Source organism: Hippocampus guttulatus, chromosome 4 (genome assembly GCF_054856545.1).
Source record: "Hippocampus guttulatus isolate MCC_2025c chromosome 4, RoL_Hgut_1.0, whole genome shotgun sequence".
Lineage (NCBI taxonomy): Eukaryota > Metazoa > Chordata > Actinopteri > Syngnathiformes > Syngnathidae > Hippocampus > Hippocampus guttulatus.
Window position 1 is genome coordinate 10,400,090 of NC_141264.1, and position 8,114 is coordinate 10,408,203.

The following is an 8,114-nucleotide window of genomic DNA, read 5'->3' on the forward strand; positions in this document are numbered from 1 at the left end:
CACAGGTCGCTTAGGTCACCACGCAGTCTATAAACTTTTAGGAGGTGTGACAAAAAGGGCACAATGCCCCCTTTTCCCTGATTGGATTTTCCGCTTAAACAAACACAACATAGTAGACAGTGGTGGGAAGAAACGAAGTATGGATTCATTTGTGATTGTACATTGGGAGATTTATTGGGCACTAAATACCTATTTGGTCCTCCGAATGTATTTCAACACCTCCAACTTCTGGCATTCAAAAATTCCCCTTCCAATCAGAAAAAAATAAAAATAAGGCGTATTGTTTCGCAGGGTCAATTTAGCAGACATAAAGCTGTTAAAATGTATCCTGGTGTTCATGCAGGACCTGATTCAGTCTGGATTATTCTGTCGGAATTCAGATTGCAGCTAAGTGACTTCTTTTTATGTTGTTGTAAGATATTGTTGATTGCATAATAGCCGGGTGGAAGTGATTCATCAACATTAAGGCTTTAATTGACGGTTATCACAGCTCACTCTTCCCTCTCGAAGCTTTGTGGATCCTCAGCTTTTGTCAGCACAGGACCATCTGTACCGCACTCATTCTTTTCCTTAATAACCGCACCAAACCCACACAACTGACAAGAAGAGGCACTGCTGCATTTCCAAACAAACGAGTGCCCAACCCTAAAGGGAAACAACTGAATGTCAATGATTCATCTTTTTGATCAAGACAGACGAACCTTTGGTGAGTCAACTTTGAACTTTGAAACTAAAAGCGTGCTTCTCTCTATCTCTGCAATGACAGAAAGATTGAATAAAATAAAAGAAGAAATGAAGTGTGCTTATGTAACACTTTATCTACACCATATGGCGCCCAAAGTGCTTTACAAAGCCTCACATTCTTCCATTCATGGGAGGCTGCTGCCAGGTCCACTGGGAACAAATTCGGCTTCAGTGTCTTGGTCACTGACAGGACACTTGAAGGACACATAGACATGGTCACTTGAGTTGAGAATCGAATGCACAACCTTCGAGTTGGGAGACAGCCATGCTACCACTGAGGCATGCCACCCTATAAAACATCCATCCATCCATTTTCCGAACCGCTTGATCCTCACTAGGGTCGCGGGGGGTGCTGGAGCCTATCCCAGCCGTCTTCGGGCAGTAGGCGGGGACACCCCGAATCAGTTGCCAGCCAATCGCAGGGCACACAGAGACGAACAACCATTCACGCCCACACTCACACCTAGGGACAATTTAGAGCGTCCAATCAGCCTGCCATGCATGTTTTTTCGGAATGTGGGAGGAAACCGGAGCACCCGGAGAAAACCCACGCAGGCCCGGGGAGAACATGCAAACTCCACACAGGGAGGCCGGAGCTGGAATTGAACCCGGTACCTCTGCACTGTGAAGCCGACGTGCTAACCACTGGGCTACCGGGCCGCCCGCCCTATAAAACATGAAACTGATATTTTCAACGTAATTTTTTAAAAATCACTCATTACACCAAGAGTTGGGTTCATGTAAATATCCATCCATCCATTTTCTATTGTTTGTCATCAATGTCACAGATGAGCCGGAGCCTATCCTAGCTGACTTACATTTTACCCTACCAAATAGAGCGGCGGAATACGACCTGGACTGATCACTCACCAGCCCAGAGCACCGAATGGTATTGCAAACCACCATTCATCCTCACATTCACATGACAGTTGATTTTGAGTCATCGGTCAACCTAATGTGCATGCCTCTGGAATGTGGTAGGATCCAGAAAATCTAAAAGCATCGACACAGAAGAGCCTGAGATAATTAGAATGCAGGAACCCTTGAAGATGAGGAAGACGTGCTAACACTAGTCCACCAGTCTCTTGCAAAATATGCTTTGCAGAAGTGGAGATCTCCAGCAGATTTTCATCAAAAGAGACAAAAAATTGTGGCCGACTTGTAATTGTTTTCGATTGTCTGACCACATTGTTGCGGGCTGCAATTCTGCATAAGGCAGCGTGCGCTATGAAAATCCTGAGACACTCGAGGAATTAATTTAAGGCCCCACGCAAACGCAAAAGAATGGGAGCCTTGTCGGTTTTGCTTACAGACAGTTAACGCCTCCTGCAACATAGAATTTGGTCATTGTCGCAAAATATGAATACCGAGCTTAACTGACGAACACAAATCACAACAGCTAGAGGAATTTTCAATTCTGGGATACGGTAAATGCCTCCACTACTTGTCCGACGGCAATTTGTGTTTGTTTGTTTAAGCATTTTACATTAGCAGGTTTCATGTAGTTTGACAAAACACTCATAGAAGGGACTCTCCAACTTGTTTCTCGGGCATTTTCATTTCAACTTACTCAGTACCACACCTCTGCAAGGAGCCAGTGATTTTTTTTGTTTGTTTTTTGGTTGATCACATTTTTACATTACTGGGCAAAAACAACAACAAAAAACATCCATTTATCCATTTTCAAATCCCACTTTTCCTCATTGGAGTCATAGGATAAATGGAGTGGACAGACAAGATTTCAGAAAAGGTATGTTTTGAATGGATCATAACCACTTGTGTGTCCTCTCTTCAAGCTACCAACAAAGAAACTTGCCTCTACATGTCAAACTGGCTACAGACAAGTTTGGTGGAAAAAAAAAAAAGAGATACATTTGACTCTCTCTCCGACGCACACGCACACACACACACACACACACACACACACACACACACACACACACACACACACACACACACACACACACACACACACACACACACACACACACACACAAAGCCTCAGGGAGCAGCACACAGCCAGACTCTCCTCCCTCTCTAGCCTGCTCCCCCTCAGTGGAAGACAAGTCCCAACAAGTCCTCTGTCTCGACTCAAAACGTGGTCTGGCTTTTTTGGGATAGGCCTGGATAGCCTGGAAGTGAAAAAACATCCTGCCTGAGTCCAAAACAACCACTGCAGCACATCTTGCTGTGGGTGCAGGACTTCCCACTGAGATCAAGTTGAAGAGGAGGAGGGTGGACCTGGTCTGAGACCACTGAGACTAAAAGAAAGCATTTTTTTGGCCCGAATAAAGCAGTTAGCTTAGCTTAGCACAAAGATGGACAACAAAGACATTGTTACACAAAGTTTTTCCAGCAATTAGACTTCAGCAAACGCAGGACCAACGGTGAAATAAAATAGTTACCGTCCACATTAGGTCACGAATAATCGTGTCGAACGTCTTCTTCACTTGTTTTGACACTTTGAAATGCACATTATCGCCACCTACACGATATAAGGGGAATAGCATGGACCATATTTTACAGGGCAATCGTGATATGGTTGTAAAAATAAAATAGGAGCCTTAATACTGATTGAAGACTTTGTGCTCACCAAATGTTCATTGACTGACTTTCAGTCTCAGGGGACTGTACTTTGGCTGTCAATTGGAATTTAAAATGCTTCAGCGTAGTGAGCAGTGGCGGGCCGTGCATTTCAACCTTAGGCCTTCAGTGACGTCACATACATCAACACAATACAGTGTAGGCTCGTCAAGCAGCACTTAATTCCAGGAGCATTTAGAACCATCAAGTATGCATTCACAAATATGAGCAGGAAACTAAATTTATAGATATTGTCAAAAATAAAAAGATGATTTAAAAATACTAAATAAAATGCCACCCAAATTACGCTGTGTGATCTTAAACAAGTCTGTCCAATAAATTGCGCAATGTCGCAGTTTCATATAAGACACCAACCAAACAATAACAAAACAAACTATTCTTTGAAAATAAAGTAAACAGATCATTTGCATTTTGAAAATCGGCGATACAACAGCAAATGACTGTAAATGTTGAGCAGCTGAGCTTGAACGAACGTTCGTGGACGAAGGTGACTACAATGCGCCATTATAAATTGCAGGTGAGCAGATTTATTTGATACATTTTTGTATTTTTATTTTTTGTATTTTTATTTCGTTACCATTAATTTAATACTAACGAAATAAAATGACAAGAAGAAATGTAAAATAAAATTCATTTACTCACCAATGTAGTGCCTGTTCACTGAGCTGCAAATCTACGCGAGTGTCCCCAAACGTTTTTAAATGCACCGTAGTTTGTAAGTGCCCAGCCGTGCTCTGATGTTTCCTTGTTGCCTTGGTAAAACAACTTAAATGGGTAAATCCAGTGTGGCTCCAAACACCAAATCGGTCCGTTGCAAGCAATAGGCATTCCCAGCAGTACAATTTGCAGCGTTTCTCAAAGGCTGTGAGCCACGGGTACCGTTCATAATTGCTCGTCTGAAAATGACGGACAAACCCTTTTCCTTGCTGGGACAGGCTAGCTAGCGCAGGAGTTGGGTGACCTCTTCGTACAGTATCAGCTTTTCGTGGAAGGTCCGTCTTGAAAATTGTGTGGAAAGTAGTTCTGCAACCAGATCAACGTCTTCTTCTTCAGCCATTTTGGGTTAAAATGCAGTGATAGCTCCCTCTAGCAGGCGTTATCCAATCACCGAACGCGCACGTCCAGTCTCGACGTAAGCCCTTCTAGCTGGCCCTGGTACGCAGACTCGTGATCTGATTGGCTATTGCAAGCTGACTGTGCCCGTTCATTTACAGCACACAGGGGCCTGCTCTGTTTAATCTGAAGGCCCCGAGCAAGTTTAATTTACCTGGCGACACAAGCTAGCTGAAATATGATTGGTTAAAATCTCTACCATAATAAATAAGTTATTTATCGAGTGGCTTTCAATGTTATTTAAAGTAACATTATTGAAAGCCACTCGACTAAGTGGAAATAATATGACGTAAAGAATACAGAGAATAATTTTGTTTACATATTTATGAAAATAAAATAACATGAATTATCCATCCATCCATCCATTTTCCGAACCGCTTAATCCTCACTAGGGTCGCGGGGGGTGCTGGAGCCTATCCCAGCTGTCTTCGGGCAGTAGGCGGGGGACACCCTGAATCGGTTGCCAGCCAATCGCAGGGCACACATAGACAAACAACCATCCACGCTCACATTCACACCTAGGGACAATTTTAGAGAGTTCAATCAGCCTGCCATGCATGTTTTTGGAATGTGGGAGGAAACCGGAGTACCCGGAGAAAACCCACGCAGGCCCGGGGAGAACATGCAAACTCCACACAGGGAGGCCGGAGCTGGAATTGAACCCGGTACCTCTGCACTGTGAAGTCGATGTGCTAACCACTGGACTACCGGGCCGCCCTAACATGAATTAAATTTATGTTATTGTATGAATGTTTAGGCCAGCAGAGAAGGCCTTGCTGGCCCTGAGGGTCCGCCACTGGTAGTGAGATATTGGATCACATTGGAAAGAAAGGTGAAGAAGAAATATGCAATGGAACCTATCAGCACCCAAAAAAAAATATATATATATATATATACAGTATATATCAATTTTTTTTTTCATTTAAAGACGCATGATAGTAGCTTTTATATTATGTTATACTTCTGTTTCATTCATCAGTAATAACCTTGGGAAATTATGCCCGTTGAATGACGTGGATCCATCGAACCATGAGAACCTGAAGGAACTGGAATGACTGCAGGGAATTACTATTTTTGTTTCACGAATGAATCTGGTTGTGATCACATGTTTCTGTAGCACCACCACAAACAAACAAACAAGAATGGGAGAGGCAAGATATTTTGGGACTCATTAAAATACATTGAATCGCAGACAAAGAGTGAGTTCACAGGCAACATGTCTTCAGAAAGCAAATATTTAACCCTCTTGTTACCCATTTACACACCTTATTTCACCCTAATTTAACACACAATCATAAAGCTTGGACAAGTACCGGTACTTGTATCCATTGTACGTAACAAATGTGTTAATTTAAAAACAACTATTCCTTAGGTCGACTTCAACCAGAGCTGGGCATTGCATTCCGTTCCTGGGACGAAACTGTCGAACGCTCACTTTGGGGACGGGGGACGAAAAGTTTTTTTAAGCAAGGACGGAGGTGAGTTTTCATCAAGTCCCTTTAATCGTCCCTAAGCGGGTCAAGTACCCACGGACACCCATTTCACTCACGACTGACTGAAACACACCCAGCCTGTCTTGCGAGTGTAATCTGCCAATACACTGCTTCGGACTACTTCATGACGTGCCGCATGTCTCACGCATGTTCACCATGTTTGTATGCGGGAGGGAGTGACTTCACTTTGCTTCAAGCAGACAAGAGGAGGAGTACTTGTCCTCTGTCCAAAAAAGTTGACACATCGCCAGTCAATCAGGTGACCAACATTGGTTGTGTTGGCAGCTAAAGGCCATCACCAAGATGACACTTCAACAGCTGTAAACCATTCAATCCAGCCAGTAAAGAAAGATGGCTGTGTTGTATGCCTCTCGGTCCGGTCCCACATCATATGTCGGACCCGTCTCCAAGGATTCGGGCCATAGGAAGCCGCGCACACCCACTAAGATGCTTGTCCACCACTCCCCCCCTCCCATTTGAGGCACAAATTTCTAAAACCAAATTTTTTATGATTATTATTGTATTTTATCGTAGTAGCTATTTTTGTGTCGTGAACTATTAATGTTGAGTTGCTTATTACTAAAACAATAAAATTATATAGAAACAGTGATGTCTTAACTGCAACAGCCAATCACGGCGTTACTGAAAATAAAGTTCGGTAGGCAAGCATATACGCGACGAATACTTCAATGTTTGCATGCGATAGTCCTGCACATTCTTCAAAGTGTGGCATTGTGTAATGTGGCAACACATGTCATGTGTTTTGTATTTCATGGACGACGCCTTTGAGGTGACATAAGCTTTGCAATGAGCACCTCTAAGAAGATATATTCTAATACTTTCAGACACTGAATTGAGCATAAAATGTCAACAAAAATGTTGGTGTCCATTGATGGTGCGTCAGTGTATGGCAAGTGAGGAGGGACATATTTCATTAGTGTCGGCAGCAAAAGCTGCATTTGAGCCTTTTAATACAGGATTCCATGGGAGCCACAAACTCTTTGGGAAGCTAAAGTCAAGATTCTGTAGCAGACAATTGATGATTATGTCAGCCCATCCGCCATATTGTATGTGGCTTAGATATTAGCCATAAATTCAGCAAATCTTATCATAAAATCCATAAACAACATGCAATCAAAAGCAATAATTCCATGTTAGGGTAAGATGCCCATCTCTGGTCTCTACAAAGTACTGACATGAAAAACTGACCATAAATACCTTTGCTTCATGTAGTCTGACCTCTTTTACCTCTGAAGTCTGACTTCACTTCAATATTCGAAGTGAAATGAAGAGTAATGAGTTCAATAAAAATCTGGTGATATGGAATAATACTGTGATTTGTTTCGTTCGAGCCTCAAACGTTCTAAACATGGTGAAGCATAACGGGGCCTGCAGGAATTTGGAGCCCTATGAAAAAGAAATGTCATTTTTTGCCACTTCATGTCCCCAATGTTCTAGGGCCCCCGTCAGTCACGGGCCATTGGGAATCGTCATCCCCTCACGCCCCGTCCACACAACTTACGGGGCTCAGGAAGAGGATGGGTCTCCCACCATGAGTGCGACTCTGGGATTGTCATTTTAGTTAGCCCTGCAAGGGACAGGCTCGGGAGACGGCAAACACCCACAAGCTGATATCTATTCCACATGCGTTACGATAGAGGCGATAAACCCACCAAATGTATGTTTAAATCATTTTTTGACCATAGTCTACAGATATGATAACATGAAACGTTATGCGTTGAAGATACAGATATCAGTTAATATCATTAGCAATTGAGAAGGCAAAAAACCAACACTACCTTTCAGAAGTCCGCTAAATAGCCACTCTGATTTGCTCCTTCTCACAAAAATTGAACAAAACTGCGGTAAAAACATTTTATATTGTGAGACTAATAAAATAACTGCCTCACTCATTTTTAACTTGCTGTTACAATATCGATAAAAATAGCAATGTTCTTGTGCATCTCTCTTTTTCTACACACACACACACACACACATTTCTGTGTGTGTGTGCGTGCGTGCGTGTGTGTGTGGTATGCTCATCAGCCTCACAGAGCAGAGGTGCAAGGTTTGATTTTGGCTGCGGCCTCCCTGTATGGAGTTATGGAGTTTGGATGTTCTCGCCGGGCCTGCATGGGTTTTCTCCGGGTACTCCGGTTT